This window comes from Mastacembelus armatus, chromosome 1 (genome assembly GCF_900324485.2).
Source record: "Mastacembelus armatus chromosome 1, fMasArm1.2, whole genome shotgun sequence".
Lineage (NCBI taxonomy): Eukaryota > Metazoa > Chordata > Actinopteri > Synbranchiformes > Mastacembelidae > Mastacembelus > Mastacembelus armatus.
The window spans coordinates 1277365-1290034 of record NC_046633.1 but is presented as its reverse complement, the minus strand read 5'-3'; positions in this window follow the sequence as shown (position 1 = coordinate 1290034).

Genomic DNA, 12670 nt, shown 5'->3' with positions numbered 1-12670 from the left:
TTGTGCAGTGTGTGAGAGTTACACTGCTCTTTGCATTGTTCTGGTTTGTTTGTTTGTTTGTTTTTGCTGCTTGGACATTTTTCCAAGTTGTAAAACAAAGAGTGAAACACATGTTATTGCAGTAAGGGATGGATTTCATGATTTAACATGTAATGTTTGCCTGCATGTCCAACAGTTTAGTATAAATTTATATCAGTAACATGATTTCATCCAACATTAAACCATCTGTTCATCTGCAGCAGCTGCACAGTGAGCAAAATATCATGTTCCTTTAGAACAGGGGTTTTCAAAGTCTGAAAATCTTTGCCTTCCTCCCTGCAGTTGTTCTGCTCCCTCCTGGGGTGGACGTGTACCTAACAATCTCTGCCTTAGACCAGATCTGAATAGACCAAATCTGAAATAGCCAGGGGCTGTCAGTGTCCTCTCAACACATGCTAATGCACTTTCTGGGAGAGAGAATGTGTCAGATTTTGAACTGGATGCAGGTTGGAGTTGGGAGAAAGCAGAAAAGTAGCATGTGAGGTTGCCCAAACCATAAAATCTGGTCTGACACCTGATTTTCTGGTTTGGATTTTATGGTTTTTGTCAGGATGTAGCAAAGAATACAAAAGCAGCCTTGTTATTGATTTTTAAAACTGTTAGACACATTAGACGGTAGCTAGTTGTCCAAATTATTCATCATCATATTTTTCTCTAATAGTTTTCAGCTGGTGCCTTAAATGTAATATTAAAATCAGACCTTATACTTTTTATTTGCAGACCACAGGCAATAACATCTGCTGCAGATTAGATATTTTATTCAGATTTTATCACCTGTTTCCAATTTGTCTTCTTCTATTTGGAACAGAAAATTCCCTGTTCACTGCAAAATGGGTGAAAAATTGATGCATACTGTAGATACACACATATAGACACTGCTGTGAAAAGCCATTTCAATATCTGTTTAATAAAGAAAAGACTGGATGGAAAAAAAAAAAGGTTGTGCCCCCTGAAGAGACAGGATCCTCCAAATATTCTACACTGCTGTACTGAAATTCAGTCCGACACAGACCATGAGCCATGATATGTGTGCAAATGAGTATGAAACACCACACACAGTATCACACAGGCGCAGTATCTAAAGAGGGGGTCCTTTTCAAGCCTTAGGCACAGTATGAGAAATAAATATTTGATAGGAGGATGACCTAATTCCTGTGCCCTGAAAAGTTATTTGTCTTTTTCCTCTTTTCTCAGGCCCCGAGGCAGCGAGAACCTGAGTGCGAGGGAGACAGAGACACAGAGAGAGAGATGTATGTAAAAAAGAAAGCGGCATAGGAGTGAGGAGACAGACAGAAGCACTGGAGAGCAGAGAGAGGTGAGCTGGAGAGAGCATAAATATTCGATTTGGAGTATGAGTTCCTCAGAGGCAGAGATAGTCCGCTGGTAGGAATCATCTCATTGGTTGAATTACACCTTAAAGCACCAGGAGTCCTGGTCAGATATCACTGACATGAATCTCAATGACTCATGACTAAAGTCCTGATCTTCTGGAAACATGACTTGTACTTTGACAATAAATAGAAATTAAGTTTGTTGATTGTGTGATGAAGATGAAGATGAGAAGCTCATTAATTGCTTTCTATGTTACTGCTCAGAGACTAATCTCATTTTTGATTTTATTTTTTCAAAATGAAAAAGTGCTGAAATTCTATCATGGTAGAAATGTAGCTGAGAAATGTGGACACAAAAGCTCAGGAATCATCTCTGAAGGGTCATTTATCAAAACTCCATCATCTTTGTAAAGCAGGTTCTGGATTTTCCAACCTACTCTTAAAACAGTATTCACTTATATACGTGTGAGTAGGTCTTAGTCATTATAACCTTCCTTACGTCGCATACCGACCCTGAAGTGTTTCACCCAGAATGTGGCTATGTTGTAAAAAAATGAGGAGCTCTCGTTCTGTGCAAAGAGTCACTGTTCACTCGCTATTTACACTTTGCATTTAGCTGAAGTTTTAAGGTCTCCCAGATAAGAATAAATGTAGAACGTGTGAACAAACTCAGTTGAGACTGATGTATTTTCACAACAAAATTTATTAGAAGAATAGTGGTTTTGAAAAGAAGGTTCTAGCATCCAGTGAATACTACCTTACACAACATTACAGCTGAAATGTGTGGCAAAAATGACAATTTTCTTTTTTCTTTTTTTTTGTTTTTTTTTTTGTTTGTTTTTTTTTTACCAAATTGAATATAACATAACCAGTAAAATATTTTACACATGCACAAAGACAGATCTAATCGGCGTCGCCTGATATTCAAAAGAGAAATCAATCATTTTTTTGTCCAAATAAAAAAAAAAAAAAAGAAAAGAAAAAAATCTGACATTATGAAACATTTTCTTATTCATCAGCCCGATCAGAAACTCAGATTTTGCATTCAGAACAGGGAGAGAAAGAGAACAATAAAACGGTGCATTGAAACCATAACCAATTATTGTGATTGTTGTATAGTCTTCATTTACACAGACATCAATAATAAAAACCTAGAAGAAGAAACGTCCAACTCACATGGTACAAAATAAGAATGAAAGCAAAAAAAATATTGTACATAAATAAAACTACAATATGAGAATTTTTTTTAAATTATACAATTTCTTGTCAAACTGTAAACAGTAGATATTGAAAAAATGAGGTCCATCTGGGTATTTGAAGAACCTGTGTAGGTGTTCGTGAGGCCTTTTCCACTGCAGGAACTTAACAAATCCTGACTGAACTTTGGATCAGGTGAAAGTGGAAAAGCCAAACTGACCACATTAACGCCTTAGGTTCAATATCTGTATTTAATATTTAGGGTATGAGGAGCTCCAGGCTTCAGGTCATTCATTTCCTGCAGTGGAAAAGAACTGTTTGTGTGTGTGTGTATATGTGTTTATGTGTTTGTGAGAGGTATAGTCCAGGTGGGACCAAACTGTGAAGGGGGGCTTGGGCGACCTGAGCATCAGCACAGCGCCCCCTAGGGCCCACTGGACTGAAGGAGTGAGGTATATCATCCAACCCAAAAACAAAATCTCAGCGGAAAAGAGTAAAAAGCCCAGCAGGCCCTGCAGCGGGGAGTCCAGCCACCCGTTAAGAACCAAGGTGAGATCAGGAAACATTAGCAACCTCAGCAGGAAAAAGATTGAGATTGTAGAAGAGGTTTTACCCACGCTAGAGTCCAAACTCCCGAACGACTTCCTGCGTCCACCTAAATATCACAAGCCATTTCCAAACCAGAGGTGCGTCTACCACAACTAAATCAGGTTACTACCAAAACCAACGTCAGACTGTCGAAAGTAATTTTAAGAAATACAATATCGTTTTAAAAAGTCTTCACACAGTTGTCACCAAATGTCACTGACTTGATTGTTGTAAGAGGTACAATATGTAGGCAAAAACACACTCCTGTCATCCAGACCAGGCCAATAAATGAACTGCATGACTAGTTCTGAGTACGACTACAGGACTAGGCATCGGCCAAGCTGTGTGCAGCAACACAAACAGCAACATACAGCTGAGGTTTCAACCAATCACCACAGAGAGGACTGACTGTCTAAAGAGTACAAATAAGGACTTTACCACTGAAGTTTCCAAAATAGATCTTTCTATCTGCTCTAGTTTGTTTTGCCTTGTTCCTTCCCACCTCTGCAGGTGCGATCATGTGACACCCAGCTCTGCCGTTTTCCTAGTTTCACATGCAGTGAGAGAGGCCTACTAGGTTTTCCCTGAAGCTTAAGAGGTGAAGGCAGGTCTGTCACATTCCTCTGTGTGTAACTTCATTAATGACGGAGAGAATAAACATAGTCAAGGTAGCACTTAAGCCAGATGGGTACCTGGCTTATATGTAATTGCAGTGTTCTCTGGTTTTATGCAAAAGCCAAACCACTGGTTTGTAAACCTGTATAATAAGTTTAAGAGGTTAGCTTGGTGTAAGTCATCGTTGGTGCTTTGTAGCCACACAATAGCAAATGTCTGCACTGATGCTCAGCAATCGCAAAGGCCGATGCAAGTCAGAGCGCTGACAAAAACCTATTGGTCCTCGACTGAGAAGACGATTGACATTCTTAGGTACTAAAGATACCCAGATGTCAAAAACAGAGAAGTGTCAGTTGAAGGGTAGAAAAAGAAGTAAGCTCATGAGTGCAGCAAAGCAACAAAACTTAGGGAGAGAAAAGTTGCATTGAAGATTTTGGCAGTAATTTTCATCTTCATGGGAACAGGCTAGTGAGAATACACCATAGTTAGGCTTGATTACTGCTAGGCCTCAGTGTAGATTAAGTACCTGAATAAAAGTGAAAGCAGTGTTGTTGAGGGTCCCTGAGGGTTTCTGGGTAATGTAAATTGAGTCTGCAAGGTGCCCAGAGAGGCGTCTTTCCCTACAGACGGCCAGGAAACGTTCAGAGAATTCTTTCAACTTTTACACTGATTGATCATTAGAGCACAGGTAGATTAATGATTCGACAGAACCGCTCTGTGGCTTAAATATGGTTAAATAATAACTGAGGAAAATCAAAAGAGCAAATTCTTCCCATGATTTCTTACACGGTCACACACGTTCACACTCACACGCATTTTTTTTTTTTTTTTGTTACTTTACAGAAGGGGCGATATCTTATATTGAAAACATCAGCATCTGTCCCGTGGACCACATCCAAAAAGCGCTTTTGGATTAACCAGCCTCGTCAAACAAAAGGGCTGATACGAGGGTATGTACACCAGCATGCAAAAATATTGAGAGGGTCAACGTTCACGAAACCTTCTGTTGCTTCGCGCAAAGCTCGAGGGAGTTTTCTAACGACGTCATCATCTGTCGGGTTCTGTAGAGAACCTGATCACGATTATCACCCCCCCATGCCACTTCCTTCATTTAAAACGGTCCTTACTTGACTAGACATAAAAACACACAAACTGTTCGTCCTCAGCGCCTTTAATATACAGTTCCACCTCGCCTGTGAAAAAGACAGGCAAGGGTTGATGGGTAAAGCAGTTCTATATACAACTGTCCTGAAGACCCCACCCCACCCACACAGAGTCCCTCATCCCCCTTAATGCGACTCTCATGTCCAAGTCATATTCATGTCTCTAAAGTAAACACTTTACCCACCCTCCCCTTCACAGAATCAGGCTTGAAAAAACTACAACTACACTAAATCCTAGTTGCACTACTAGTGTTTTTTTTTTGTTTGTTTGTTTCTTTGTTTTGTTTTGTTTTTTGGTTAAACAAAAAATCTCCAGTAGCCCTGCCCCTTTGCCCGATGCTACATCATGGGGAACAGAGTAAGAAAACAAACACCAAAAGCAACGGTGGGAGTGGGAGTAACTTCACCTAACATACTGCACTGGACTCCTGTATTGTTTCCCTGAATCATCAATGGAAGAGGCTCATCCTCTTCCTTTTCAAGATAAAAGTTTATGACATTAGAGATTTTTATATACATATGCATTTGTGTGTGTGGGGCTTGTATAGGTATATCTATGTGCACATATAGAGTATTTGTTATTCTTAAATATGTATAGTTAAATTAGAGGTTAGTTTGCGTTATTTTACATTCAGTTTTTAACAACGATAAGTAGATAAGTAGATAAAGAGAGGTATGCCGAAGGAACAACATGGGGAGTGTGGTTTCAGGTGTTGGCCTTCATTCTTTCCGCTAACCCACTTGGATCAAAAGGCAGGAGTTCTTTTGTTCTTTGTTTGTTTTGATGAAACCCCATTTTTTTTCGAGGGAGTCTCAGAGCAGGGTGTTGGAATAACGCAATGTGTCTTATGGTCTTCATAAGTACCTCATTTCTGTCTTTAGCTGAGGAAAACAAGTTGGGCTGCAGAAAGCTTGAGACCAAGAATGTTGACAAATAAAAAGACAGAAAATAAATGAGATGTGAAACCAAAGTGGTATAAAATCTATGGAACCTCCACTGGGCGCTACAGACTGCATGGTGAAGAAGCAACAGGGGAAAATAAAGGAAAGTGCCCAGGAGATGAGTGTTGATGGACATAATCTGACAATATGTGGAGGTTGTCAAGGTTAGATGGATTTCTTTTCTGAGGTATTCTGTGTTGTTTTTTTTTTCATCTTTACATTTTTGCACACCAAGAAATACCAAGATGGAAACATTATCAAAGACTGAAAGAAAGAACAAACACTCAGCATTACTTCCGCAAACGCTGATACAGTCAAAGCGCTTGTTTTTCTGTTTTTATGAGCAGCTTTCCTTAATTTTGACATTCGGAAAAGCAACAGTCCAAGTCTTGTAAGTTAGATCTCCAAAGACCAACAAGGTGGACTATTACATGAGCTCCACATGAGCCTCCCCTGCTGAGAGTTATTCATATGTACAATCCTTGCTGTTTATAAAGCACTGAAAAGTATTTGGCTAAAAACAATGTACAGTCAGTCAAAAATCATAAGAAAAGGCTTTTCAAATACCCTTTTAAGAGAGGTGCTCCAAAGAAGGACTTTCTGAATAGTGTCTGTTTGGCAGTAGGAATCATCTGCGTGATATTTAATCATCTGTACTGTTAGGGTATTTATCTCACCTGCCAAACTTTGTGGCCGAGCACTGAACTCCAGCGTCCACTGACTGAGTGCGGATCTGTCTGACCTGACTATCGATCGTGCTCATGAGCCAGTGTTGCTGCTCAGCTCAGCTATAAATACACTGACTGCTGTTGTTATCTGCACGTAGTGTAGACTCCACGACTGAGAGGTAACAGAGAAGATACATGGTCACCAAAGACGCCAAAGTTCAAATTCAGAAGACATCATAATGTCGAAAGACAGCAGAGAGAAGCTACAAGAGGATCACTACAATGCACTGGCGATTTCAACAAAAACACAAATCTGCTCATTAGCTGATTTTTTTTTTCGTTTTACACTTTAAATACACAAACTAAACGACAGGCCTGAGCCTGAAACATCAAAAGAAGAGTTTGTAGACAGAGAGATAGTACATTAAAGACCAAACCTGTAAAATATGGAGTCTCTTTTGTCAAGATCGTTCATAAAATTTTACCAAAGCTGAAATATTTAAAATGCAAAAGATACTTTATGTGTGTGGTATGTTCGTGTTTTTTTTTTTTTTTCTTTAAGAAACATTTGTCAGTATTGCAGAGGATAATGACCTCCTTTGTGTCTGAAAAAACCTTGAGTCCTGTCTTAAAAGAATCTAAATCTGAATGGTCCTCATCAGAGGAGAGCAGGGCAGAGCCTCTGTGAAAAGATAAGAGACAAAAAGAAGGGCAGGAGGAAGGCCATGTTCTGAGACCCCCTGGGTTGTGGATACAATCCTGAGATGTGGCAGTGAGGTTTATGAAAAGGCCTGATTACAGGTGAAGGACACAGGGTGGTCCAGGAACACCCAGTTTCTCCTGGGTATAAACCAGGACCCGACAGCCCCGCATTGCTCACACTTCACTGACCAAGATGCTGAAAAGATGACACATCGTTAGAGAGCAAAGGTGAAGGGAAGGGGAAGAAAGGGATTTATGATTTTCCATCAAAGGAAGTGTCAATAAACTCAAACATCAGAAGGTAAGATGTGCGGTGCTGTACCCAGCCACCTACGGCAAAGCACCAACATCATGTTGCCTTTCTAGAAAATTCACACTTTTGAGTGACAGTACAATCAAGATCTCACACATCTCTGAAAGACAAAAAAAAAAAAGGGCCCATCACAATGGTCAGCAATCAATCAGAGAATACAGTCTTCACGGACCATCAGTGGGAGGCCTCACAAATCATCCAGCCAAGTCTCCAAGTCATTTAACTTCCATCAAAGCCCATGTGAAGCATCTGGCCCAGCAGCTCCACTCTAGGAGCTCTATGAAATGCTCATAACGCTGCTTCAGCCGCCAAGCAGACTTTGTTTTAATCACCCTGATGCAGCCGACTAACTCCTGAAGCAGTCAGCACCTGAATGCAAGTCCACATGACAAATAGAGGCAGCAGAAATAACAGAGACCATGTCAGAGTAAAAAGCCAGATTACTGAATTCATGATTGAAGATGCTCTTACTGTACATGGATAAAACCAGGAGCAAGACAAAAAATAGCTGGAAGCAATGGGAGGACACAAGAAGAGGCCGTTCTGTCATAAGTATTTCTCAGTGTTGGACAATAATTTTATGTCTTTGAAAGAAATATTCACTGTTCAAAGCCTGAAAATCAACAAAAAAGCACAATCTACACATTAGAACTGTCATTCTATTGTTTGCTTCGCCAACAAAACGGCATCGGTTCTGCTAAAGTCTCCGACCTGAAGCCAAAACCTCCGTGCTGCAAACGCTGGAGGTAAACCAGTGTTAGCAGAGCTGGATTTGAGTTCAGAGCAACAGAGACCATCTGGTCCATGTAGGTGGCTCTAAAGCGCCAGACACACCTCCACATGGGAACAATGCTGCAAGATTGTCATGGTAACACACAAGGGCACGTCAAGAAATGCACTTTATGTACTTTGACCAGATTTTCTTCCCATAGCTCTTTCATTTATTTTTTTAAATTTCCTTTTCGCCCTGTGCATTAGCTCTGATATTTTTGGCCCTAAGAATCCCCTGCTCTTTTTAAGTGACGCTTCAGATCAACCATGGCGCCGTTTTAATCGGAGATGCTAAGTACCAAAGTAACATTCGTTTGTGACGTGATTTTCAGCATCGCTCCGTTAAAAGCCTGTTGCTAATTGCGGGTTGGGGGTGGGGATAATGACCTTCAGTCCTCTTCATTCTTCTCTACTTCACTTATATTTCAGCCCCTCCACCTCCTCAGACCAATGTGCCTGTCTGACGGTCTTACTGGTTGCTTTCTGGAGGTTTCTGATGAGGCGGAGGGGTGAGACGCACACCAGCACCATGGGATTGTTGGAGGCGAGAACAGTGAGTGTGAGAAATGTCTGCCTGGGAGCCTTTCACAGAGCAGTATAATCACAGGGCTGCTTGGAATTTAAGCCAACAAATTTGACCTGTGTCTCCCCTGACAGCATTTTCTTCTGGAAACAACTGCTCCATGTTTTCACTCGGGTGCTGAGATCATACACGAGAAAGGAACTATTCGAGATTGTGATTCGAGTCTTCAAAAGGCACTCTGGATTCCACAGATCGAAGAACAACAAATATATAATCAAGTATCACTGTTGGTGCCATCACACTGAACGTGAGGAGGTGTGGTTTATGTGGCAGATGAACTCGCCACGATGGTAATTTGGAAATAAGCAGCTTCGAGTGAAGACAAAGGAGGAGAACCAGGCTGCAACTGGGAATTGAAGTGAAGTTTGAAAAGTTTCAGCAGATCAAATCTGCCAGTAAATGTGTTGAACTACAACATTTCCTCCAAACCATCAAGCCCCTGCCACATTTCCTTGGCTCATAAATGACAGTGGGTCTGTTGTGTTGACTGTTGAAGCAGCATCATGCAGAGGAGGGTCTGGCCTTTAAGAGCTGTACTCTGGATTCAAAGCCATACTGCTACGGAGCCACTACTCGTCCCATTGTCACAAAAATTGTCATTACACCCCATGACAACGGAGATACAACAAATTTAGATCTGCAACAAAAAGACTTTCTAGAAATGTACTTCACATCCCTCCAAAAGCACACCACACAAATCCTGAACTATCCCCTCAAACATGGTGTTAGTCCAGGACTAGGAGTGACTCTGGGCTGGGCAACTAACCAGAACTAATAACTACGGCTGATGCTTTATTTTGGTAATTATTATTAACAAGATTGATATTTAAAACATTTCTAAATCCAAATTTGAGCTGCCAAATAACAACAAAGAAAAAACACTTTACCACGTGTCCAGGTTTTTCTTACATAGCTCAAATACACACTTGCATGTGTCCATGTCCAACGAAAAACAAATGCAGCATGAGTTTCATTCTAGTTTTAGCTGGATGCACCTTCTGTTAATAAGGAGCTGAAAGTTTATGACCATAATCTGGGGTTTGTGAAAAAATCAAGTCAGAAACGTAAAATTCCAGTAACTACAGGAACAGAGAGAACGTCAAGGATGGGGCCACGCAACAGAAAAACTTGAGGGTATTGAGTATTTTGATGTGTTGAAAAGATCAGTAGGTGGGTTTTAAAAACAAAACAACAAAAATGAGGAAAAAAGGAAGCAAGAAACAAAAGAAAGTGATTTTCACAGAGGCAGTGCCTGCAGTGTCTCGGTGTGCCAGATCAAAATCAGCCAGCAGGGCTGATGTTCTGCAGGCTGTGGACAAAACACACCCACCTGCTTCTAAAAGAGACATGGCAGACTCCCAGCTTCATAATTATACATATAACCCGCCCACACAAAGTGTGGCTACCTGATGAGGAGGGAGAGTGTGTGTTGTAGGTGCGTCATGTCTCTATATGTGTGTGTGCGTGCTCTGCTCTTCCACGGCTGTATGTGCTAGAGAGAATACAGCATTGTATTCACAGGAACCTGGGATTTGGCTTTGAAATCATTTGTATTTTCTTTTTTTTTATATGAAAACAATGAAAGGAAAATAAGATATAGATTAATAACATTACGAGAGATGACGACAAGAAACTACAATTATTCAAAAAACTGCTTCCGTCGGTTACATCTAAAAATATGGAAACGAGCCATAGTAAAAATCCTGACTCTTCTTTGTGTGTATGTGTTTCTAATATACAATCAGCTGCTTTGAAGTGGTCGCACCTGAGGTATAAATGACAACCAGATACGCAGCGTGACAGAAAAAGCAAAGGAAGAAACCTCTTCGCAGAGAGGACCATGGCAATCATATACATTATGGTTCTTTCTTTCCTGGTAGCCCGCAGCATCATGCACCACCCTGAAACAAAATGGCACGTCATGTGGCGTCTACTAAATGAGGTTACAGTAGTTGCTGTTTGACATTTTTCTTTTTATCATATATTTTTGACAATATTTCACCCAGAAGAAAAAAAAAAAAAAAAAAAAGAAAAAAAAGAAATAAAAACCAACCTGAAAAACCAAAGAAAGATCGATTGGCTTACTTTAAAATTCAAGAACAGCGAAATAAATACATATAGTCATATGTGTTTTTTTTTTTCATCTTCATCATAAAAAAGGTACATTTTCCTGCCTGTGTTGGTTGTTTTTGGAATGCAGAGCAGAAGGTTTTGGATAAGAGTATTTTTGCTTTTAAAAGACAGCAGATAAAGGAAGGTTAACTTGTCCACCTGTCCCCCAATCTCCCCTCTGGGTCTCTTATTTGTCTCTAGGTGTGAGGAAAAAAATCCCCTGTCAAGTTTCAACCTGGAGTTATATTACACCTAAAAACACACAATAAACCAAAAAAGAAAAATGAAACCTCAGGGAACAACAATGCCTTGTTCTTTGTCAGAACAGGGTGGAACCAGCCTGACTTACCGCCTCCAGGGTGAAACCAGACGATTGAATCCCAGAATCTTTTGACTTTTAGAGGAAAAAAATAGGTTTGTAGTCCTCCCATACCAACCTAACCAGAACTAAGAACATGAACAGCTTTATAATCCCTGTGGGTCTTTTTGTCAATCTGTTTTTCATTAGATACTTCTGTCAGGTTTTGTTGTTGTAAAATACCCTGAAAAGAGGTAGGGTGGCAAATATTGGTCAGTCAGAGACTTGCAGCATCTCACCCCTCCCTTTGCAAGAGGATGGTGAAACAAAGAAGAGAAAAATAAACATAATAAAAGAAAAGAAACAGCAGAGGATACGATATTTCCCAGAGTATCTGCTATCCCTTTGCCAGCTCCAAGGAAAGGGATACATAAGTACGAGGCACAGAAAGGAGACATTATTCTGAGAATGAGGTATCACTTGGTATCACTTGGTCTCTGATGACCAAGCTGTTAGTCGTTTGCTAATGTATATATATATATATATATATATATATATATATATATATGTATTAGCAAACTAGTAATCTAGTACAGGTAGTTAGGTCTGCGCCATTTTCCAACTGACAAATATTGCTGCCCATCCCATTGGCTCGGTCCTGAGACATTTACAGTACTGAAGGCTACTGTTTGAAGCCTTTCTCAGAAAGCAGCTGCTTTTGCAAACGCAAGCTGCGTAAAGTGAAACTAAAAATAAAAGAATAAAAACAGTCTGTTCAGAATGAAAGGACAGTGCCATCTTTTTTGCTGGTCACTTATGTTTTGGGATTTTCATTTTAGTTAACTACATGCCGCTCTCCAAAGTGTGTAGTAGTAATATGAGACTCAGTTGCAAGGAGGACTTTTTTGGACAGGGGGAACTGTTAACCACGTGACAATCTAGAGAACCCAAGAAAACTCAAATAAATATACCTCAAATGGCATGCACCTCAGTAGATTATAGCAGGCTGAAAATGGAAAATTTTAAATTGGTCGTGTCTTTCAGTAAGCAACGAAAGAAATATGGCAAAAGCCAATTGTGCAGTAGATAAAGAGGAAAACATCGTAAATGATTGAGAATTGGGGGAAATTAAACAGATTGATCGTTTGGCCCTTGAGGAATCCCCTCTCTCATGGGAATTCAGCCTAAGTGCTGCTGAGTTTATCTATGCAAACCTGTGCATTAAGTGCCAATTACACCATTTCTATACATATGTATTTTTAATCAGCACAAATCCAAGCTTTACATGCATTACTCCAAAGAGACTATTGGGCAGATTGCCATGGGTTTGATTTGGTCTGTGTTTTCA